Source organism: Pleurodeles waltl, chromosome 1_2 (genome assembly GCF_031143425.1).
Source record: "Pleurodeles waltl isolate 20211129_DDA chromosome 1_2, aPleWal1.hap1.20221129, whole genome shotgun sequence".
NCBI classification, from domain to species: Eukaryota; Metazoa; Chordata; class Amphibia; order Caudata; family Salamandridae; genus Pleurodeles; species Pleurodeles waltl.
The window spans coordinates 310,732,288-310,756,952 of record NC_090437.1 but is presented as its reverse complement, the minus strand read 5'-3'; the positions used below and the strand labels follow the sequence as shown (position 1 = coordinate 310,756,952).

Here is a 24,665-nt window from a genome sequence, read left to right as displayed (position 1 = left end):
GCGCTGTTTGAGGAGCGCAGATACAGCCACATGAAAGTGAGCTGGGTAGCCTCTGAAGGCAATGTACGGAGGTGAGGACTTGCACCAATCCTGCGGCTCTATGGCCGAGATCTGAGAACCGCGTGAGAAGGAGAGACGAGACGCCGCCTCACCCAGATGAGGTGACAATAGCAGAGAGACAAGACCCGGAATGGAAGGGGCCTAAAGATATGCGGACCCACCCAGATTCGGTCGTAGCCGGCCAGGCACGGGTGCAGACTGCCGCAGCTTGCTGAGACCCCAGTGGGAAGTTAACCAGCCCGGGGAGTGGCAACCAGAGAAAAAAAATGCGATCAGGAGTGGGGAGGCACTGTGAGACTCCAGAGACTCCGACGAGGAGAGAGAGGCCTCCAGATCCAGGTCAGGGGTGATTCAGAGGACAGAGGAGGGGTCTAGACAGTGAACTGGGGGAAGACGTTGCAAATCCATCCAGGGTGACGTTCGTGGAGGTAAAAGAGTGGCAGGAGCAGACCCGAGGATTCTGGTGAAGAGTAGAGGCGGCGGGCTGAGTCTGGACCCACAGGGGCCCGAAAGGAGCGAAGAGCCCCATGCCTAGTGAGGGAATGTGCACGTGAGAAAACAGGTGCCTGTATGTTAATGGACTGAGCAGAGTGGCGGAGATTCACCCATAAGGAGGGCCCAGGGTGGTGCAAATGGCCACTGAGACACCATTTACTGAGGGCCCTGTCCTGAACTTTGCCTTGAGGACAGAACCTAAAGGTGACGGACTTACAATAAAGCCACTAATAAGGTGAACCGGTGAAAATCCGACACGGAGGATTGGTGCAGGGCACCCTGGTGACTGAATGGCGGGAACCCTGTTGCAATAAAACGGCCACCAGGGAGGCAATTCCAAAATGGGGAAGGACAAACAGCTGAAGGTGCCCACCTCTCAATCACACATAGACAGGTTCACTACACCCAGGGGAGCTCACAGAGAAACTGGAGGAGAACTCTCAGCTGCTGGCGCAGGAGATACGGACAAAATCCTACAGGCAAAACATACTTTCCAAACGGCAGTAGAAAATAAGATTGGAGAAATACGGGTAGGCATGTCACTGCTCCGCCAGAACTTGAGAGGTACCATCTCCCAAGTGACAGAAGCGGAGACTCGAGTGTCTGCGGTGGAAGATGAAGTTGTGGACATGAAAGCTAAGGTCAACTGCCTCCTCATTAGAACAAATGAACTTCAACAGTCCACTGAAGATGCTGAAAATCGGTCAAGGCGCAATAACCTGAGGTTTGTGAGCTTTCCTAAAGTGGTGGAGGGGGCGCGACCAATGGACTTTATAGAGACTGGCTGAAGGAATGGATGCCATCAGACAAACTGACCCAGTGGTTTGCGGTGAAGTGCGCAGATAGGGGCATGTGGGCTAGTCCTCCCACCGGAGCACCACCTAAAGCAATAATGGCTTGATTTTTTTAACTTTCGAGATCAGGACTGTATACTACAAGAAGCACTCCCACAAGCCGACCTCTGCCATCAGAATGCAAAAATCTTGATCTTTCCTGCCTACTCCAGGGATGTGCAGATACGTAGGCGCTCCTATGAACCAGTAAAACAAAAGCCAAGGGTGCTGCAGCTCACCTACATGCTTCACTTTCCTGCTTGCCTCAAGGTGCTCCATGCTTGCAAAGCACACTTTTTCGAAACTCCAGAAGTGGTGTGGGAGTGGGCGACAGAGGAGCAATGCCTGCAACAGGGCAGCTGTACCAGATCCTCCCTCCACAGACCTGTACCCCAAAGCAGTGGGGCCCGGGGGCATAATTCCGGTTGACTGAAGAGATCCAGAATGCAATCCCAAAGGAGACTGACTAGAGGTGGGCCTTCGTCCTGTTCACCAAGCCTGGGTGCATCTAGGCAGAGGCCACCGCAGGAAGGGAACGAACAATCAAACCAGCAAGAAGGAGACAAAGCAAACCACCAAGATGAAGAAAGACAGAGTCAGATGGTAGTGTGAATGGCCCGTGCAAGGGCAGTTACCAACGTGTTGACTGGGCAGAAAACAATTTCATCCTAGTCTATGGAGGGGTCCACCAGTCCACGTTGAGGGAGCTTTAGTTCCTAATTGGGGGTAACTTGGGGCGACAGATGCTTCTTCTGGTTGGGAGGGGAAGTGTAGGGTGGGGGGGGGGATTGGGGACAGGAAGCGGATGTGAGAAGGCGCAACTGTTAAAGTGAAGTTTAAGTTTTCTTTTTCGCAAAGTTACACACGCAGACCCAAAAGAAGGAAGCAAAGAGAACCCTGGCTAACCCAAAGGGAGTAAATCTTTATTTTGGGGGAGACAAATACACTCACAAATTCACTACATGGCGTCAGTTAAGGTGGTATCATGGAACGTCAACGGGTTACACTACAAAATTAAAAGGGTGGCAGTACTCCGCCATGGGCAGGGGCTCCATCCTTCTATTGTACTTTTACAGGATACACACCTACTGGGCACCTCTTGTCCTTCCTGGCATATTACAGGTTTGATTGAGTTTATCACACAGAATATGAACAAGGATCCCGGGGAGTTGCGATAGTGCTGTGGAGGGGATTTTACATGTGGTGCACCAGACATAGCTGGACCCCAAAGGCAGATATGTTGCGTTGGCGGGCATGGTGGGAGGCTACCCTTTGAATTTGCTGAGTGTCTATGCACCCCCCCACGGCATTTGACAGCTTACTGGAGGACCTGGCAGGGGTGGTGGTCCAGATGCCTCCGGGCAGCACGATCATTAGAGGCGACATGAACGCAGTTATGGATCCAGTAGCGGACACGTAGGGGGTGGCCTCAGGGGTGCGATGTCGTCGCTCAGCATCTTTAAAGCAATGGGTGTCCAAGCTAGGTCTATGCAAGATTTGGAGGACCTGGTACCCCCTCACTATACAACACACACACAAAGATTTGGAGGACCTGGAACTCCCTCACTATACAATACACACACACACACAAACCTCAGCAGCACACCATACACAGGCGCATATTGACATGGTCTTTATGCCAGGTAAGGTAAAACAGGTCCAAATCCTTACCTGAGGTATATCGGACCGCGCCCCATTTCTCCGGAGTATTGGTTCGGCGGTCCAGACGCAGCGCCCCATTTGGCGCCTTAATGCCTGGCTATTACAAAATAGGGAATATGCAGAAAAATTGAAGGTGGAGATCCTCCAGTACTCTGAAAGCCACGATTAGAGGCTGAGCCAAGGGCCTCCTTCGTGCACAAAAAAGGGACAGACAGGCCCATATCACCCGCCTGGAGGCCAAGGCACTTCGACTGGAGAGGTGTGTGGCACGAGAATAACAGTGGGCAGGAGAACACAATCTGAATCTGGTGCGGGAAGCAGTAAGGACACACTCGTTAGTAACAGCGAAGCAACTATGCCGCGCATCCCAAGCGAGGGCCTATGGATGGGGAGATAAAAATAGTCAATTATTATACTGGCTGGCCCAAAATCTATGAAGGATGGGCGGTCTCAGAAGTGGCTGATGTAACAGGGAAGTCTTGTGTTACTTATGTTGAAATAGCGGCTTCATTTGAACAGGACTATGCAGCACTATACAACGTGACTCTGAGGCCTCAGGTGGAGGTAGATAGGCCACTGTTGAACGAGCTGACCTTGCCGAAAATTCCAGAACGAGAGCGAAGGGCATTAGATGACCCCATCTCACTGGAGGAGATAGGAGAGGCCAATTCAGCTCTAAAGACTAGGAAAACTCCAGGTCCAGGCAGCTATCCCACAGAATTCTACTCCAGGTATAAAGATCCTCTGGGGCCCCAGTTGCTGGACCTATATAAAGAAGTGGTGGGAGCCTTCCAAGACGCATTGGATCAGGCCTAACAAACACCTTTCCTTATCCTGTGCAGACTACAAACCGATATCGCTGATCAATGGGGAGTTGAAGGTATTTGCAACAATATTAGCAGCCCATCTGCGGAGGACACTTGGGCATTTAACACACCCATATCAATGTGGGTTTATGCTCAAACGTAGCATGAGACACTGTATAAGGCGGATGAATGTCATGCTAGCACAAAGACATGTTCTTCCGGGCCACCTTGCATTGATGCTAGTAGATTTTGAAAAGGCGTTCAACACTTTCAATATCTCAGGCAGGTACTGGTTAAAGCAGGATTGGGTGATAGGTTCCGATGCTTGGTATATTGCAACCCAACTGCCAGGGTACTGGTTAATGGGACGATGTCCGAGGTGTTTCCTATACGTAGGAGGAACAAGACAGGGATGTCTGCTGTCGCGATGGCCATCAAACCACTGGTGCGCATGCTCAGAGAAGACCCACTGATAAAGGGCTGGTGGTGGCCTCGAGGGGTGGCAGATCAAGTGGCACTATACACTGACGACATGCTGTTATATTTGTCCAATATGTCGGAAAATGGGCCCAGAAGCCTTTATCTCCTGAACTTGTTCGCGGAGGCATCTGGTTTAATGATCAGCACAAAGAAATCGCTACTGGTCCCATTGACCTGAGCTCAGGAAGCATCTGAGTAGCAATCAGAACTGCCCAGTACGTATCTGGGACTCAAAATAGCATTGGATCCCTCCCTTATGTGGGTGCTTAATGTCACACCGCTTGTACAGAGTTCAGACAGACCTGAGGAAGTGGCACTCACTGGCCCTTAAAATCCTGGGGCGCATAGCCTATTTAAGATGCTGGTGTTGCCACGTTTTCCCTATATGCTTCAAAACCTTTCCACACAACTACCTACCACCCCAGTGGTTTAGCGAGATAGGTACGTTGGAGACTGTCTTTCGCTGGCGGGACAAGAGAAGGCGCCTTAGTAGAACTGTCTGTCAGCGAGGCACATATGAGGGAGGGTTGGAAATGTCCAATATATATATATTATCATCACTTCGCAACCCAGGCTCTCTTGCTCCATGAATGGCTTGGGGGGGCTGGACAGACCCGGCCTACAGGCTGGAAACTGGTGGTCTGGGCTGTCCTGCACCACAGGCTTTATGTAGGGGGACCCGGTCACACAGGACATCCCGGAAGTAACAAGGATGGTAGTCAAGAGGTGAAGGGAGGTGCAGCGCCACACGGGATGGTGGAAGAAGCTGATACTCTAGACTCTGCTATTGGAAAGGACCTGGTTGAGGGAGGTGAGTGCTCTGGAGGGGTTTCTCAAGATGGGACGAAATTGGTTGCAAAGAGGGACAAAGCAAAATACTGGTCGGCGAGTAGTCCCCCAATCGGTTGCGCAGTGGAGGAGGGGAATGGACTGGTGTGCCCAAATGGAGAAGCCTGTGTATGAGGCAAGGGGATGCCCCCGGAAATACGATAGTTTGGTCTAAATGGACTGAAGGTCAAGGACCCGATGTGGTGGATAATCTGTAGAATGCTCTGTATATGTGTTAAATATATAATGAATGAGCCTTACTTACGAGAAAAGATTGGGGAGGTTGGGTATGTCAGGGATGAAGCAATATGTAACATTATATAACTCTGCTATGAAAACAAAAAAACTAGTTATCAAAATAAAAGGGGTCAGAAAATAAATCACAAGGCTGGGCAGGCATAATACAATTTGAACAAGCTTCGTCACTGAGGAGACAGTAACTATTTTTAGGCAGACCCCTCGTTCTACCTCTGAAGGCCACGCTCATGGTTTTCGTTTTTTTTAGGGTTGCTTTTTGTATTGGTAAAAAAAAAAAAAAAAAAAGAAAATCATCAACATTGTTTGGTGCAGTCTAAGTTGGATGGTATTTAGATGGGAATTTATTTATGTTGCATTATTATCAAAAGCTAGGCAACTGACTGTAAATACTTTCCTTCTCTAGCTTTCGCAAAATGATGGTTTACAAAAATAATCTTTCAATATTTGAGTCCTTGTGATATGCAGTGCAGACAAAATAAAGTTGTGCTCCCTTTTATACCATCCCTTTCAAGAAAAAACATGATACCAGCTCTTATTTTGTCCAAGATGGACAATTGTAATTCTTTGTAGGTTTCCTAAATTCCTTCTACGCAGAGAACAGCTGCAAAACACTGCAGTGAGGCCAGTCTTGGGTTTAAGAGATCATTGCCCATCTTCAATTAGAACATTGGAAGTTGGCAGCTCCATTGAAAACAATGGAGTGCTGTGGGCTTTTACTGGCCGGTAAAAGCCCGCAGCGCCAACATTCCAATGTTCGCTTGTTCACAGCAGCAGCTGTGAACAAAGTCTCACGGAGCACGAGGGGATTTTAATCCCCTCGGGCTCCGTGAGCAATTTGTTTTTTTAAATAGAACATTCTGCCCTGAGTGGCAGAATGTTCTAATAGCCTTAGAACCCGCTGTAGCAGGCTCTACCGGCTATTAAAGGCCCTTTCCCTTGTTAAATGCCCTCGCCTTCGGCTCAGGCATTTAACACGGGAGCGGGCCTTTAATAGCCGGTAGAGCCCGCTACGGCGGGTTCTAAGGCTATATGAGCTCACTAAACTGGCTCCCAGTCATCAAAAGATGCAGCTTCAAAGCAGTGTGTCTGTGCCACAAAACATTTTAGAACTTTGGTCAAAAATCCTAAATGGATTTGTTGTTTAGTTGGTATCCGCCCTTGAAGACACTTAGCTCCCTAGATGCTTATCTGGTAAAAGTGTCCAAGTTCAGGAAAATAAGACTAGGCGGACTCTTCCTAGTTGTGGAGACTGCCAAAGAATGGAACTCCTTACCACCTTTCTTGCGTGCTCAACCTAATCTTCGTATTTTCATGAAACAGCTTAAAAACGTTATTTTCAAATAACACTTGGAACTCACAGTGACAGATCCGAAGGATACCTTCTGCTACTCTTTCCTTTTCTGAGCGCCAGGACACCACATTCCTAAAGTAGCTGCTGAGCTTTATACATTTTTCAATCAACTCATCCTTTTGCATAATCCGCATGTATTAACAAAAAAAAATGTATTGTCATTTAACATGCATTTGTATTGGCGGGTCTCCCTCATATGTTGAAACGAACAAGTTACTTACCTTCGGTAACGCCTTGCCTGGGAGAGACACCGACTAGCTGTAGATTCCTTGTCTTAGAATTCTTCCCAGGCGTCAGACTGGATCCGGAAACCTTCTCAACAGTACCTCGGCACGTCGTTAGAGCGTGTCGATCGACTCCGGCGCAACGTCATCCCTGGACATGACATCAGCGGAGTCCATCGAATTCCTCCCCGACGTGCTGACGTCAGTTTCTTCTGTGACTAGAAGTCGCCCAACAACACGGAGCCACACTGAAACTGGCAGTGGAACACTGTATATGCCAAGCAGGTGGGAAAAAATATTATATTATACTCACAATAATGGAAACACAACAGAGTACCCCAAGCGAGATTGAAGAGAACACAGTTCGCAAGCGGGGAGGACGGGTGGGTTCATAATGAATCTGCACTAGTCTGTGTCTCTACCACATAAGGCATTACCAAAGGAAATAAACTTGCTCATCTGATAGACTACTAGCTGCAAATTCCTTATATTAGAATTAGATACCAAAGCAATATCAACCCAGGAGGAGGGTTGCAAACGAATCTCACCAGACGTACGATCAAAAACCTGGCAACGAAGAGGAAGTAGGCCAGGCACAGTAAGAAGATAATTCAAGTTACCCACAAAGAATAGATGACCGATATATCAATAGGGGAAATGAAAGGTCATGACTGGAAGGAATGTTCTGGAAAGGACGTGGTAGTGACCACGACCAGTGAGGCAGGCAGAGTTGCCAATAGTTAACGGAGTGAAAGAGGGGTAAAAACGTGTAATGACTGAGAGAAAGGCATGGAACACTTATCAAGGGACACGTGTCGAGATTAAACTGGGAAGAAGTCATAGGTAACAATGTTGGTACCATAAGGACTAGAGTAAACATGCTAGCGACATCTGTATCACAATGAAAGAGAACTCCCAAAACAGTATACGTGTGAAGGAACTCACCAAGAGTAAACAGAATACACATGATGTACAGAAGGAAAATAACAGACCACCATAAGGTGTACAAAGTCAACAGCAATGGATGACCTAGGAAGACTAGGAGAAACCAGCTCTAGAACCCACCAGACCGATTTGGAAGGACAAAAAATATCCAGCCCCAAAATGTGCAAAAGCACAGACAAAACAGAACACTATAGGCTGAACGGTAACAGAACCCAATAGTGGAAATAGAAGGTCATGAAGGTTAAAGAACATAATGTCACCTTGTGCTCATAATACAATGAAATAACACAACAGAAAAATAAAGGGGAGGAAATAAACTCCCTCCAATTAAAACAGCAATAAAGAGGAAATAAATGCGGCCATTCAGGGTAAGAGAAGGCGGAATAACTATCTGCTGAAAAAGGCCGAAAGAACTGTGCAGCACAGAATAGAACACAGGGAAACACTCGGAGATGAGAGGAGCAAGCAATGGAAGAAATCCACTGAATCGGAAAAGAAACAGCCGTGGAAAACCTAAAGGTAAAAACCACAGCAGAAGAAGCAAATAAATTAAAGGTGAGGTATGTCAACAGACATACATGGAATAGAACACCATCCCTTACAGTTAGGATATGTGACCATGGGGTCATGGGAATTTTGTACGTTGAGAAAAATAGGTGATGCTGAAGACCAGCATTAACAAGGCACTCTCTGTAATGGAGGAATGAAAATGTCACTTACCCAGTGTACATCTGTTTGTGGCATCAGTCGCTGTAGATTCGCATGTTTTGCATAGCTCGCCATCTGGTGTTGGGTCGGAGTGTTACAAGTTGTTTTTCTTCGAAGAAGTCTTTCGAGTCACGGGACCGAGTGACTCCTCCTTTTGTCTCCATTGCGCATGGGCGTCGACTCCATCTTCGATTGTTTTTCCCCGCAGAGGGTGAGGTAGGAGTTGTATTGTAGTAATAGTGGCCATGCAATGGAGTGACTAAGTATGTACCTATTTAAGGTTAAAATAATATATATACACAAATAGTTGAAGGTACCTTCCGAACTGCTACAGGCTCCCGGGGAGGCGGGTGGGCACATGCGAATCTACAGCGACTGATGCCACGAACAGATGTACACTGGGTAAGTGACATTTTCAGTTCGATGGCATCTGTCGCTGTAGATACGCATGTTTTGCATAGACTAGTAAGCAGTTATCTCCCCAAAGCGGTGGCTCAGCCTGTAGGAGTGGGAGTAGTCTGAAACAATGTTCTTAATACGGCTTGACCTACTGTGGCTTGTTGTGCGGATAACACGTCTACACAGTAGTGCTTGGTGAATGTGTGAGGCGTAGACCATGTGGCTGCCTTACATATTTCTTGCATTGGGATGTTTCCTAGAAAGGCCATGGTAGCACCTTTCTTTCTGGCTGAGTGTGCCCTTGGTGTAATGGGCAGTTGTCATTTAGCTTTAAGGTAGCAGATTTGGATGCATTTAACTATCCATCTGGCTATACCTTGTTTTGATATTGGGTTTCCTGCATGAGGTTTTTGGAATGCAATAAATAGCTGTTTAGTTTTCCTGATGCTCTTTGTTCTGTCAATGTAATACATTAATGCTCTTTTGACATCTAAAGTATGTAGTGCCCTCTCAGCTACGGAATCTGGCTGTGGGAAGAACACTGGAAGTTCCACTGTTTGATTTAGATGGAACAGTGAAATAACTTTTGGTAGAAATTTAGGATTAGTCCTTAGGACGACCTTATTTTTGTGTAGTTGTATAAAAGGTTCTTGTATTGTAAACGCCTGAATCTCGCTTACTCTTCTTAGGGAAGTAATGGCGATGAGAAATGCCACCTTCCAGGTTAGGAACTGTATTTCGCAGGAGTGCATGGGTTCAAAAGGTGGACCCATAAGTCTAGTTAGGACAACATTTAGGTTCCATGAAGGAACAGGTGGTGTTCTTGGTGGAATAATTCTTTTAAGGCCCTCCATGAATGCTTTAATGACTGGTATCCTATATAGGGAAGTTGAATAGGTAGGCTGCAGGTATGCAGATATTGCTGCAAGGTGTATTTTAATGGATGAGAAAGCTAAGTTAGATTTTTGTAAGTGAAGCAAGTAACCCACTACATGTTTTGGGGTTGCGTGTAGTGGTTGGATTTGATTAATATGGCAGTAGCAAACAAACCTCTTCCATTTACTGGCATAGCAGTGCCTGGTGGATGGCCTTCTGGCTTGCTTTATGACTTCCATACATTCTTGGGTAAGTTGTAAGTGTCCGAATTCTAGGATTTCAGGAGCCAGATTGCTAGATTCAGCGATGCTGGATCTGGGTGTCTGATCTTTTGGTTGTGTTGTGTTAACAGATCCGGTCTGTTGGGCAGTTTGATGTGGGGTACTACTGATAGGTCTAGCAGCGTTGTGTACCAGGGTTGCCTTGCCCAAGTTGGTGCTATTAATATGAGTTTGAGTTTGTTTTGACTGAGTTTGTTTACCAGATAAGGAAGGAGAGAGAGAGGAGGAAAAGCGTAGGCAAATATCCCTGACCAGTTCATCCATAGGGCATTGCCGTGGGACTGCCTGTGTGGGTATCTGGATGCGAAGCTTTGGCATTTTGCGTTCTCTTTTGTCGCAAACAAGTCTATTTGAGGTGTTCCCCAGAGCGTGAAGTAAGTGTTCAGAATTTGGGGGTGAATTTCCCATTCGTGGACCTGTTGGTGATCTCGAGAGAGATTGTCTGCGAGTTGATTCTGAATCCCTGGGATAAATTGTGCTATTAGGCGAATTTTGTTGTGAATTGCCCAACGCCATATCTTTTGTGCCAGCAGGCTCAATTGCGTTGAGTGCGTTCCCCCTTGTTTGTTTAGATAATACATTGTTGTCATGTTGTCTGTTTTGACAAGAATGTATTTGTGAACTATTATTGGTTGAAAAGCCTTTAGTGCTTGAAAAACTGCTAGCAGTTCTAGGTGATTTATATGCAGTTTTGTTTGATGTACGTTCCATTGTCCTTGTATGCTGTGTTGATCGAGGTGTGCTCCCCACCCTGTCATGGAAGCATCTGTTGTTATTACGTATTGTGGCACTGGGTCTTGGAAAGGCCGCCCTTTGTTTAAATTTATATTGTTCCACCATAGAAGCGAGAGGTAAGTTTGGCGGTCTATTAACACCAGATCTATAAGGTGACCCTGTGCTTGTGACCACTGTGATGCTAGGCACTGTTGTAAGGGCCTCATGTGCAGTCTTGCGTTTGGGACAATGGCTATGCATGAAGACATCATGCCTAGGAGTTGTAATATCATCTTTGCTTGTATTCTTTGTGTTGGATACATGCGTTGTATGATGTTGTTGAAATTTTGAATTCTTTGTGGACTTGGAGTGGCTACTCCTATTGTTGTGTTTATTATGGCTCCTAGGTATTGTTGTACCTTGCATGGCAGAATGTTGGATTTTGCGAAGTTGACTGTGAACCCTAGTTTGTAGAGGGTTTGTATGATTTGAGTGGTGTGAGCACGTTATTAACGAATGGGTCTTGATTAGCCAGTCGTCTAGATACGGGAATACATGTATTTGCTGCCTTCTGATGTGTGCAGCGACTACTGCTAGACATTTGGTAAAGACTCTTGGTGCGGTTGTTAAACCGAAAGGCAGTACCTTGAATTGGTAGTGTATTCCTTTGAATACAAACCTTAGGTATTTCCTGTGCGATGGATGTATTGGTATATGGAAATACGCGTCTGAGGTCTAATGTTGTCATGTAGTCGTGTAGTTTCAGCAATGGTAACACTTCTTGTAGTGTGACCATGTGAAAGTGGTCTGATTTGATGTATGTGTTTAGTATTCTTAGGTCTAGGATTGGTCTTAGCGTTTTGTCCTTCTTTGGTATTAAGAAGTACAGTGAATAAACTCCTGTGTTTATTTGTGTGTTTGGTACTAACTCGATTGTATTCTTTTGCAATAGTGCTTGAACTTCTATCTCCAGGAGCTCGGAATGATGTTTTGATAAATTTTGTGCTCTCAGTGGTATGTTTGGAGGGAATTGTAGAAATTCTATGCAATAACCATTTTGGATAATTGCTAGAACCCAAGTGTCTGTAGTGATTTCCTCCCATGCTTTGTAATAATGACCTATTCTTCCCCCCACTGGTGTTGTGTGGAGGGGGTGAGTGACATGTGAGTCACTGCTTAGTTGTAGGGGTTTTGGGGCTTTGAAATTTTTCCCTATTCCTAGGGAATTGCCCTCCTCTATATTGGCCCCGAAAGCCTCCCCTGTACTGTCCCTGGTAACTGGATGTTGTTGCCTGTGAGGTACTGGCTTGTGTGGCCTGACCCCGAAACCCCCCTCTAAAGGGTGTTTTGCGGAAGGTGCTGTAATTTCCTCTGCTCTGCGGGGAGTAGAGTGCGCCCATGGCTTTAGCAGTGTCCGTGTCTTTTTTAAGTTTCTCAATCGCCGTGTCCACTTCTGGACCGAACAGTTCTTTTTCGTTGAATGGCATATTGAGAACTGCCTGCTGAATCTCTGGTTTAAACCCAGACGATCGTAGCCATGCATGCCTTCTGATGGTCACAGATGTATTTATTGTTCTTGCAGCTGTGTCTGCTGCATCCATGGAGGAGCGTATCTGGTTGTTTGAAATGTTCTGTCCTTCCTCAACCACTTGCTTTGCCCTCTTTTGTAGGTCTTTGGGTAGATGTTCAATGAGATGTTGCATCTCATCCCAATGGGCTCTGTCATAGCGCGCAAGTAGTGCCTGAGAGTTAGCGATGCGCCACTGGTTTGCAGCTTGTGCTGCAACTCTCTTTCCAGCTGCATCGAACTTGCGGCTTTCCTTATCTGGGGGTGGTGCATCCCCAGATGTGTGGGAGTTGGCCCTTTTCCTAGCTGCTCCTACAACGACAGAATCTGGTGGCAGCTGTGTAGTGATGAAAATAGGGTCTGTAGGAGGCGCTTTATACTTTTTTTCCACCCTTGGTGTGATTGCCCTACTTTTGACCGGCTCCTTAAAGATGTCTTTTGCGTGCCGATGCATACCAGGGAGCATAGGCAGGCTTTGGTAGGAGCTGTGGGTGGCGGAGAGGGTGTTGAATAGAAAGTCATCCTCGACTTGTTCTGAGTGGAGGCTTACATTGTGGAATTGTGCTGCTCTAGCCACCACCTGAGAATATGCAGTATTGTCTTCTGGTGGTGATGGCTTTGTAGGGTATGCCTCCGGACTGTTATCTGACACAGGGGCGTCGTATAAGTCCCATGCGTCCTGATCCTGGTCACCTTGGCTCATGGTGGTGTGAGCCGGGGAATGTGATGGAGTTTGTGCTGGTGAGACGTGAATTATAGGTGGAGGAGAGGGTGGCGGAGTAACCTTTTTCACCATTTTTGTTTGTGGTGTTTGGTTAGTTTGAAATTCCAGTCTTCTCTTTCTCCTAATAGGGGGAAGGGTGCTTATCTTTCCTGTCCCCTGTTGTATAAAAATACGTTTCTGCGTATGGTCTACATCGGTGGATTGCAGGTCTTCCTCAAACCTATGCTTTCGCATTTGGGAGGTCATTGATTGCTCTTCTGTATAAGAGCCTGAAACTGGGTCGGTTGCAGGTTGTTTTGGCACCGAAACCCTGTCTGCATCTTTTTTCGGCTCCGAGGTGACTTTTTTCTTTTTCGGAGTCGAAACATCTCGCCGTCGATCTTCGTCGGTGCCGCTGTCTCGGCGTCGAGCCGTGTCTACACCGCTATCTCGGTGTCGATGTATGTCTCCAGCACTTTCTCGGTCCAGAGAAGGCTGCGTGCCGGTGTCTCGACCGGAGTCGGACAGTCTCGGCACTGTTTGGGCCTTTTTCGGTGCCGACGGTCGGTCACCGAATTTATGGGTGGAGCCATGGCCTGGTGGCAGTGGCGTCCCCTGGGCCTTGACAATCTTCTTATGAGTGGTTTTCGACGTCTTACTCACGGTTCGTGGATCGTCGAATTCCTCGGAGTCCGATTCGTGTATCGAAAAGGTTTCTTCCTCTTCTTGTATCTCGAACTCTCGGTGGGCTGTCGGCGTGGACGTCATTTGAAGTCTTCTGGCTCGACGGTCTCGGAGTGTTTTTCGGGACCGGAACGCACGACAGGCCTCGCAAGTGTCTTCACCGTGCTCAGGTGACAGGCACAGGTTACAGACCAAGTGTTGGTCTGTATAGGGGTATTTGTTGTGGCATTTGGGACAGAAACGGAACGGGGTCCGTTCCATCGGCGTTCTTCTACACGCGGTCGGGCCGAGCAGGCCCCGACGGGGGATCGAAAACTACCCCGAAGGGCTCCGGAGCTCTTCGATCTTCGATGCGGTGTTGATTCTAACTACGCCGATCCCGAATGCAACAATACCGACGAAAATCTTCCGAAATTTAGCTGTTTTTCCGTTCCGAAACTCGGAGCGACAGGAACACGTCCGAACCCGATGGCGGAAAAAAAACAATCGAAGATGGAGTCGACGCCCATGCGCAATGGAGACAAAAGGAGGAGTCACTCGGTCCCGTGACTCGAAAGACTTCTTCGAAAAAAAACAACTTGTAACACTCCGACCCAACACCAGATGGCGAGCTATGCAAAACATGCGTATCTACAGCGACAGATGCCATCGAACAGTAATTGACCTTAGAAACCTGTAAGGTTGGAAAGGAAGACACCTAGTGAACAGAGAAAACACCTTATCATCATTGAGGTACAATAACATGCAATGCCAGGGGAGGAAGCATAGGGAAAAGTATAGAGATGTGAACTGGTAAGAAAGAAACATGTTGAGGAAAAAAACTATCAAAGGAGTGTACAACAGGTCAAAGTAATAGACCAGATGACAATATATTGAGAGTGCATGTTGGTATACATCATAAAGCAATCATAGTGGACAATGGGAAAAATAGGAAGTCCACAGAGAAAGCTGTAGATGATTAAAGTAAAGAAAGGGTGTGAAAATGTCAAAAGATATGCAGAGAATTACAAACAATCAAGTACGTGACTCTGCGTCATAGGATAAAGAAATAAAAGGCGAGAAGTGTGTAAAGACACCTGGCAGAACCTTCATCATCCAGTGTGAAGGATTCTGATCATGACCACCACGCCACGGTGAATACTAGCACCCCAAGCAATGTACGTAAGGGAACTACTGTAGTGGCCATGGGTTGTACAGAAAAGGAATAGATAAGCATAGGATAATCAAGTAAATTGATTTAATGTGTTCCTTTATTCCTTAAAAACATACAACGAGGTATGTGACACACAGTCACCTTCAAAGACAGGAGGAAGGGGAAATAAGAATAAAAAGAATCCTGAAAGACCACCAAATGTGGTCTTGAAGGCGGACAAAGATATACCAGAAAAGGAATTCAATATAAATCCCATGGAAACATGGGAGAAAAGACCTCCTGTAGAAAAAGGAAGAAATGTAGTGCTGATGGACAGCAATCTTAAAATATTTAGGAAATAAATTGCTCCAGTAGGAGTACAAAGAAAGCTCCCAACAGGGAACAGGAAGGAGGAAAAAGTAACAAATAGCTTACACCAAAATGCTCAAAAAAGCACTGGCTAAACAGTCCACAAAAAACAGATTGTAGGTGACCTGCCTAAAGGTAGAGATAAGGAGAGGCAGGCTTGGCCTGAAAGCATAACAAAAAGAGAACCACCATAACGGGTAAGGAATGAACCAAGATGTGTGGAGTCAATCCACTGATTTGGGAAGTGATATGATAATAAAGGTTCATGACTATGTCCCTGAGGTAGAGCACCCGCTCTACGCATCTAGAAAACCGTAGAACTTTAATTGTGCGCAGCACCAAAATTACAAGTGGAAAAGTCCACCACACAAGGTGCTAGGTTGTGAGAACAATGAACCTGCAACAAGCAGGAGCATACACACGAGCTAAACTGAAGTCGAGAGGACCACATCAACTGTGAGAAGCAACAGACCTGCAAAAGGTGTGAAAGCATAGAAACATACCCGCAAGGACCTCGGAACCCTAAAACATCATGCAAGTGTGTCGATGTCCAGATTGAGCGGAGAGGAGAACATAACATCAGTTCCCACTATGAGAATCTCGGAAGCGGCGCAAAGCCTAATCTGCATGAACGCCAAAAAGAGACTTGCCATCAAATGGCATGTCAAGCAATGAATCCATCAGCTGAAAAATTGGAAGGTCTTAGCCAATCCCTTCATCATAGTGCAATCGATCCAGCCATTAGCCGACGAATGGAATTGGTGGTGTCCATACCAGAGCGAACCGTGAGTTTGGCTGCCTGCTGACCATCCCTTATTAAGGGCATAAGAGCAGACTGAGCTTTCTCAGCTAGAGTAGGCAACATACGCTCCACTGAATCCCACAGAACATGGAAGAAGCGACCCAGCACACAGGAAGTGTTAGAGGAACATAGAGCAGAGCTAGAGGAGGCGAACATCCTTCTACCAGCAGAATCAAGCTGTCTGGGATTCCACTCTGGTGGGGCAGGAGGAATCTGTGTCACATCATGTGCTGCTAAAGCAGTTTGCACCACAAAACAGAGGTGTCGGGTGGCAATGAAGGCATAACGGATCTTTCCGGTGCTGGCCAGTGCCTGTGGGAGATAGTATGTTCCACAGGAGGACCAGAAACTGGCTGGTTCCAAACACCCAAGAGGATGTCATCAAGAGCCTCACAATATGGGAGGATCGGTTCCGTGGAAGACTGATCTGGATGTAAATCCAGTAATGGATCTGTTGACAATTGCACAAGAGGAAGCTGCAAGTGCAACACTTCTGCCACCCTTTTCAACATATTTGCGGAAGCAGAACTTGCCTCAGTTACCAAACTAGGGGATGAAAGGAGGCTGGGCGCCGGCAATGAATGAAGGTCACTCGCATTGGCTAAGCCAAGCAACCAATCGGTTTGTGAAAGTGGAATGGGGCCTGAAAAAAGGAGGCTGTGGATGTGCAGGAACCTCTGATGGAGGAACAGGAGGGTCAAGCCCTTTAAAAACATCCAAATCCAACGACGACGCAGTGTCAACATCGAGAGGGTGAAGCCTCCTCGGAAACAGCGCTGTCCGACTCCGTAGAAAGAACAATTGGGGCGTTGAGTGTAATTGAGTGAGCCACAATTGTGTGAACAGTGTTGGAAGAACAGGATCAGGTGCAGTCGATGATGGCTGCAAGAAGATGCGGATCAGCACCGATCTGACTCCGGAGCCGAAGTCCAGGGGCTGAAGGGGCACAGAGGCCAAAGCCATCGGTGAAGATCCAGTCAGAGCACCTGCCACCTCCTTAGGGCCCAAAGGCGCTCCAGAGGGAGGGGAAGACCCAGGAGGGACAAGTAGTAGTCCCGCATTTGGGTCAGTCTCGCCCCAGCAACAGGATAGGGTAGAAGGGAAGGGGTTGATTCGAGTGCAGATTCCACCTCAGAGTGCGCAGGAGAGGTGTGCGGGGTGGTGACGTTGAAGGACGAGACTTCACCTGGGGACACTTACTTGAGGATGCTGATGGAACCGGAGACGTCGCAGGGGCTGTACGTGAACGACTTTGAGAGCGATCTCTGGACGCGAAGAAGATGGACTTCGCCACCTTTGTGAGGAAGATTGTCCTGCCCGTGCCACCAGGAGCTTCATTCGAAGGACTTGGGCTTCAGTTGATGACAGGCGTCGTAATCGTCTGCGTCGTGGTGAGTGTCCAGACACCACAGACATACTGAGAGTGGGTCCGTGACCGACATCTGTCGAGCACAGGACCCTCAGGGCTTAAAGCCTGAAGGCACATTCACTACTATATTACTACAGAAAAATCCCTGAAAAAAGGGTGAAAGGCCCAAACGGCCAGAGGAAACGCTTCTCCGGATCCGCGCTGATGCATGGAAAAGAAGAAATTGACATCAGCGCGTCGGGGGAGGGACTATATGGCCTCTGCTGACATGTCTGGGGACGACGTCGCTAAAGAGTCGTTCGACTCCCTCTACCAACACGCAGAGGTACTGCTGTGGAAAAAAGTTCCCGGATCCAGTCTGACGCCTGGGAAGAATTCTCAGATGAGGAATCTGCGGCTAGTTGTCTATATCAGATAGTAACATTACAATTGCCATTGTAGTCCATCAGCAGGGGCATACCATAGCAAAGTATAGAACATACCAAATCAAGGTATCTCGTGTAAATGATGTAATTGTTTAATCGTCATGATGCGACTAAAATCCACTATAAGCCATGCTTTACTTTCTTCATACTGGCCCAATAGATTCTAGAGTGGCGCTGTAGTACAAGTGTCTCTTTTGCTGTTGGTTTTCTTTTAGAGTCTTTTTCGAGGTCCTGTCTGTTAGATTTTACTGTTTTCACTTACGGCTGTTCAGGAAAGGAAAACACAAAAATGAATGGCCATGTGATTGTTTGTGTCTCAGTTGAATATGTTACTTAACTTCTGTAACGCCTTAACTAGTAGAGAATCTATCTAGCCACACATTCCTTATCTTAGAATTATTTGCAAATATCAGACTGGATCTGGACATTTTTGAACAGTAAGTACCTTTGCAAACCGGTGGGTGGCATAGTGCAGCTCTGCATCAGCCATGCCAGAATGAACGTTCACGGTGTCTTAATATGTGCCACCAAAGTGCGGTGACATCAGTTTCTTTTCATTCTCTCTCCACACCAGAAGCGCGAGCCATGAAGAATGCTGGTTAACTGGTGTGCATAAATACAGGCCTCATAAGGGTGACCATATCAGGTTGGACGGGCCTATAGGCAAATCAGGCAGTATTCAATAGGCTGGTCTGACAGACTCATGTTTTGGAAACATTTCTTCTTTTTTTTTTTTGCAGTTGTGGGCCAGTTTAATGGCAAGTTGATTTCCCTGACAGCATCACTTATCTGCTTTGCTAATGAGGGCCATATTTATTTTGGTGCCCAGCCTATTATTTTGTCGCAGTCCGACCCTGGATACTATGAGAAAATCCACTTGCACAGTGGGGATGAAGGGAGGGTCAGTAAGGAATTTGCAGCTGAACAGTCTCTACAAGGTCAGGTGTTAGCTAAGGTAAGCAACTTGCTCATCTGATAGAAATTCTTACCTTAGATTATATACTCAAGCAATACATTCCCAGCAATGGTTCAGCAAGCAGATTAGAGCAAAAAATCCTAAAGAACCGAAAGGGAAAAGTGCACATCACAATGGACCTTGCGATTCAGGCAGTAGTGCTTGGTGAACATGTGCAAACATGCCCACATTGCTGCCTTACGGAGATTAGGAACAGGGACTCCGCAAGCTAACGTGGTGGTCAAAGTGGACTCTGGCGAAATGAGCACATAAACCGTTAGGTGGGGCTGCTTTTTGGCCAATGTGTACCAGATTTTTATGTACAGCATTATCCATCATCAGATGGCCCATTTCTTCACAGCCTTTCCTTTCTTCACCCTGATATACCGAACGAACAGTTGTTCATTCACCCAGAACTTTCTAGCACGATGCATGTAGAATCTCAACACTTTGTGTCCAGACGTTGGAGTCCCTCCTCTTCTTTAAAAAGGGTGAGGCAGAGCAAAGAAGGAAATGTGATATTTTGGCCTATATGGAAAGGTGTCATTACCTTCGAAAGGAAGCACGGGTTCTCAGAACCGGTTTGTCTGGGTAGAATGACCTGTAGGAAGGGTTCACAGAGAGCACTTGCAGTTCGATGACCCTCCTGGCCGATGTCATGCCCACCAGAAAAGAAGTTTGTATGGTGAGTAACACGAGTGAACAGCTATGTAGTGGCTTAAAAGGGACGCACATAAGCAAAAAAATAAGGCCAGATTGAGGTCCCATTGGGGCATAGTGAATGGTCTTGAATGAAACAGGTGTTGTAGTCACTTGAGGGAACGAGTCACAAGAGGTGATTTGAACAAAGAACTGCGATCGCAAGAATCCAAATATGGTCGACACAGCCTTTAACAGTGCCCAGAAAGGAGCCTTGCTGGGCCAGAGAAAGAACAAACAATAAAACTTGGGATAAGAGTGCAGAAAGAGGGTCAATGTTCATGGATGCAAACCAGGTCACAAATTTGTCCCAACGGCAGACATACAGTCTTGGCGGAGGGTCGCCTGACTACCAAAATAACATCACAGACTTCATGGAGAAGGTCGAAAGCTGTCAACTCCGATTGAAGGCGGAGGGTGAGCAGGTTTGGGAACAAGACCCTGCTCTGCTGCTATAACAGAAGATCCTCCCAAAGGGGCAGCTTGATCAGAAGACCAATAATCATGCTAAGACGTTTGGGATACCAAACTCTCCATGGCCAATCTGTCATCACAAGAATGACTTGAGTTTGGTCATTCCTGATCTTCTTGAGAACTCTAGGAAGAAGTGGTATAGACAAAAAGGCATACTGGAGGTCTGAGCCCTCCTCAAGATGAAGAGTCTCCGCCTTGGAAACTCCAATATACAGAGCTTCTGACACTGTGCGTTCCCTACAGTGGGGGGTGGATTTAACCAAGTTTCTACCCAGTTTTGGAAGAGATCTTGCACCACTCTGGATGGAGGGGTCATTCATGATCTGCTGGGCATTGATGGCCAAGTTCATCTGCTATGGATTTTAGGGAGCCCACTAGATGTTAGAACACCAGGGAAATGCCTGATGTTCCAGCCATGCTGCAGAGACACGGGGCCTCTTGTCACAGGGTTTATGACCTCTCTTCGTCCCATTTGTTGCAGTACCACATGGCAGTGGTGTTGTCCGTAAACAGCTTAACTAGCCTTTCCTTGATCAAAGGAGTAAGGCTTTTAATGCCTGTTGGATCACCCGCAGCTCCAGCAGTTGATCTGAAGCTGGGACTCCGCCAAAGAACAGAGTTCTCTATCTCCATCTTTCCTAGATGGCTGCTCCAGCCCACGAGTGAGGCATTAATCACTACAGTTATCTCTGGGTGGGGAAGGGAGAGGGGTCTGCGTCTGACCCAATCGCGGTTTGTCAGTCACCATTGCAGGTCTTTTAGAGACATGGACCATGGCGGAGAAATTACCCTGGTGCTGTACCAACTGGGACTTCAGTTCCGAATGGAGAACCCACATATGCCAACAAGCATGTGTTACAGCAGGATGCAGGAGGTGTCATGCCTAACAGCCTCAGAACCAGTCTCATCAAAAACCAGGCCAGACACTGATACATCTGATTCATAGCCTGAATGTCCTGGACTTGCCGTTAGGGAGGATAGGCCCGATATTGTATTGTGTCCAGAACAGCTCTGATGAAAGGGGGCATCTGAGCGAGGGAGTCCGTTGTGACTTCGAGAACGTTGTCAGTGAACCACAGGGAGTGCAGGAGGTCTGCCTGAATATCCTTGACTTGCTGTTAGGGAGGATAGGCCCGAAACTGCACTGCATCCAGAACAGCTCTGATGAAAGGGGGCATCGGAGCGAGGGAGTCAGTTGTGACTTTGGCACATTGACAGTTAACCACAGTGAGCGCAGGACGTCCGCTGCAGTCCTTAAGTGGAAGATGACAGCCTGTGGCAAGCCTGCCTTCGAGACACAATCAACTTGGTGGGGGAAGACTCAAACCCCAGACCTCCACAGATGTGCTGCAGCCACCATCACTTTGAACACCTTTGGGGCACAGGTAAAGCCAAAGGGGAGCACAGCAAAGTGAAAGTGCCTGTGGCCTGCTGTAAACCCCAGGTAACACTTGTGGGCAGGACAGGACAAGGATGTGTAAACAGGCATCCTGTAAGTTCAGTGCTACCATCCAGTCTCTTGGGTCAGGGGCAGATAGGACCTTAGCTAAAGTGAGCATCTTGAACTTCTCCTTCAGGAAGAAGTTGAGAAGGTGCAGTTCTTGAATAGGACTGAGGCTGCTGTCCTTTTTGGGCACTAGAAAATAGCATGAACTACAACCTCAACTTACTTCTGATGCTGGCACCCCCTTGACGGCTCCTTTGGCCAAAAGAGCCAGTACTTCCTGATGGATCAAGGAGAGATGTTCCTCAGTCAGCTGGTCTTGAGTAGGTGGCATGGGTGGGGAGGTTTCTAGAAAGGGGATGGAATAACCCCTCTGGACAATTTGAAGAACCCACTAATCCAATCTTATGGAATGGGGCAGGTGATGGTACCTCCTGCCTCCCAGTGGATGCCTGTGATGGTATGAGAGCAAATTAATGAGGTTTGGGGGCTGTGATTACCAAGGGGTGATGGACTGGCCCTCACCTCTGGCTGGTGGTTTTACATGGCTTGTGGGAACCGCATTCACAGCCACAGAAACACTAGGAAGTCCATTGGCCGGGATGGAAAAGGACGCAGTTCGTAGCCCCCATTGTAGCCACAGAAGGAACGAAAGACAGACTGGGGTTGGGAGAGGAGAGAGTCATGGCTAGGCCCAAAGATATGGCCACAGCCCTACTGTCTTTAATGCACTCCAGCACCTGAGTCTGAGGAGACTGCAATCATGAGCTCACGAGGGAAGCCTGGACATCTCCTGAAAAGCCACTGGTTCTCACCCAGGCATGGCGCCTGAGTGAAACTAATGACACAATCATCTGCCTAGCGAGTCAGTCGTGTCCAGCCCCCATTATACAGTATCTTTAGTGTAGCTCGCCAGCCAGCAATGGCTTGGCTAAGTATGGCTCGGGCCTCCTCCGTGACCATGGGCGTCACTTGCAGAACAGAATCCCACACAGTGTGAGTGTATTGGCCCAAAAGGCACACAATGTTAACAGACCACAGGGCTAGGCTGGCGGAAAAGAACATCCCCTTACCAAAGGTGTCCCAGCCTTTTGAATGCCCTATCCAGTGGAATGGGACAGACATGCCAAAGTTGGCTCAGGAGGTGGAGGGCTTGGACGATCTAGTTCTCTGGGGTGGGATGCTGGGTGAGGAATTTTAATACCCAGCAGTGGGGTGTGGGCGCCAGGCAATCATCCTGTGCACAGGAGCCCCTGCACACTGGAGCCCCTACGCAGGGCCTCGACTAGGCCCCCAAGCAGGATATCCATAAGAGTTTCCTTAAATGAGAGGAAAGGTTCTGTGGAGATCAATCCCAGCTGACAGACCTCTGTCAAGATGTTCATCTCGACTGCCACTGAGGGAAATGCAAGGTCAGAACCTCAGTCGCAACTCTATGGCACAAGAGGCTCCTTCCTCCATAACCATGGTAGGATGAGAGACCAAGCCAGTTTCTGGTGCGGTGTCCAAATGACTGCCATCCACCAGATCCTCATACTAGTTGTCCTCTGGTTCGTCTAGGGGTGGTGGAATCCATAAGGGTCCTCAGGCCCCCTCCCACTTGTCCCCCTCTCCAGGGCTGTCAAAACAAAAAGGCACTGGCTGGGAAGGCATGGTACAGGCCGGTGCTGGACTCTGCATCGGGCAATGCTAGTTTTGCTCCATATACAAAGCTGGAATGACAATGGGTATGGAACTGCTGCAGGGCGTCAGCACTGGGGCGGGCTCAGTGGAAGGTTGCGGCCTCGCCGGTAGCACCGCTCCAGATCCATCACCAGATCCATGGGGCCTGACTGGCATAAAGGGCAGACCCGCAGGCTAAACCCTGTAGGGCCCCCGCACAAATCCATGAGGCCTAGAGGCACTCCAATGGGATTGGGCCACCCAAATATGAGGTGCATGCTTCCTAAAACTGAGAGCTGGGCAGGGGTCGCTCCAGTTCCACGTGGACCCATGCACATGCTCTGCAGTGGAGTGACGCCTCAAGTTCTGTTTTAGTTCCTGCACCTGGTCAAAGACTTGGACAAGCGCAGTGAAGTTGAACAGATTGACCTCTTATGCTTGTAGGATTCACCCGACGATTTGGACTGGAGCAACTATCATCGGGAGGGGGTTCCGCGACCTTCAGCATGAGCAGGATCGAGAGCGACGTAGAGTAGGAGCATTTACAAAAAAGAAAAAATATATATCAGGGACTGAAAGGGTTAAACCACAAATAAATCCACACCCACTGACCAACGTGGAACAAAATGTAAACAAAGTAAATTAAACCCGACACAAACATTAACATATGTATAAATCCCAAACATGCTCCGATACAACCGCTCTGCCGCACCACAGGCTCTTTAAACATCCCTCCGTAGCGTACACATACTAATCGCGAGACAAAAAAAAAAAAGAAAAGGGAAAAAAAAAAAAAAAAAAAAAAAACACCGAGCAGACAGCTCAGCTCCCAACTCGCTAACAGATCAATTAGGGTTAGTATTGGTGAGATTCCGAAGATTGTGTGGCAGAGACGAGGGCTTTATTCCACGATATCTGGTATCTCGGTTTAAATATTTTCATAAACGTAGCATTGTTTTTCAAATTTGCCAAAGACTTCATAGTTCCCTTTATACCTTGAACGTTTGAGGCTGCGTTTAAAAAAAAAAAAGAAAAGTATATATTGCCCCTAGAACGGAGGTGCGTGTGTTTATATTACTCCTGACAGGTGTAAACCTAGATGAGACACTAAAGAGAAAAAGAAATGTTGGATCCCAAACAGTATGTATACATACCGATGGGTCTGGGTGGCCGCCGGAGAGGACCGTCATATGCACAACATAGCCCTTCTGAGTCAAACAGTCGCAATCGGGAAAAGTTTTAAATGCAGGTTTATTTAAACATTTGTATTGCGCGGCACTCAAAAGCTCCGAGGCTGTCTGCACAATGACAAGGTATTCTCGTGTCTTCTGACAGACGATAACACACCATACCTGGAATCACAATGCCTCCACTTCCAGTCTTCTCCTGTATATTCTGGTTGTGTGTTTTGATGACGACCTATTTGTGTTATGTGTTTTGATGTTTGTTTTATTGTTTGA

General features: G+C 47.4%; 1 protein-coding gene across 4 annotated transcripts in view; it reads right to left on the bottom strand.

Annotated features, from left to right (window-relative positions):
- The window catches only part of PTBP3 (polypyrimidine tract binding protein 3), a 467,207-nt gene that overhangs the window by 211,726 nt on the left and 230,816 nt on the right, over nucleotides 1–24,665 (bottom strand). The gene's annotated exons all lie outside the window — the stretch shown is intronic.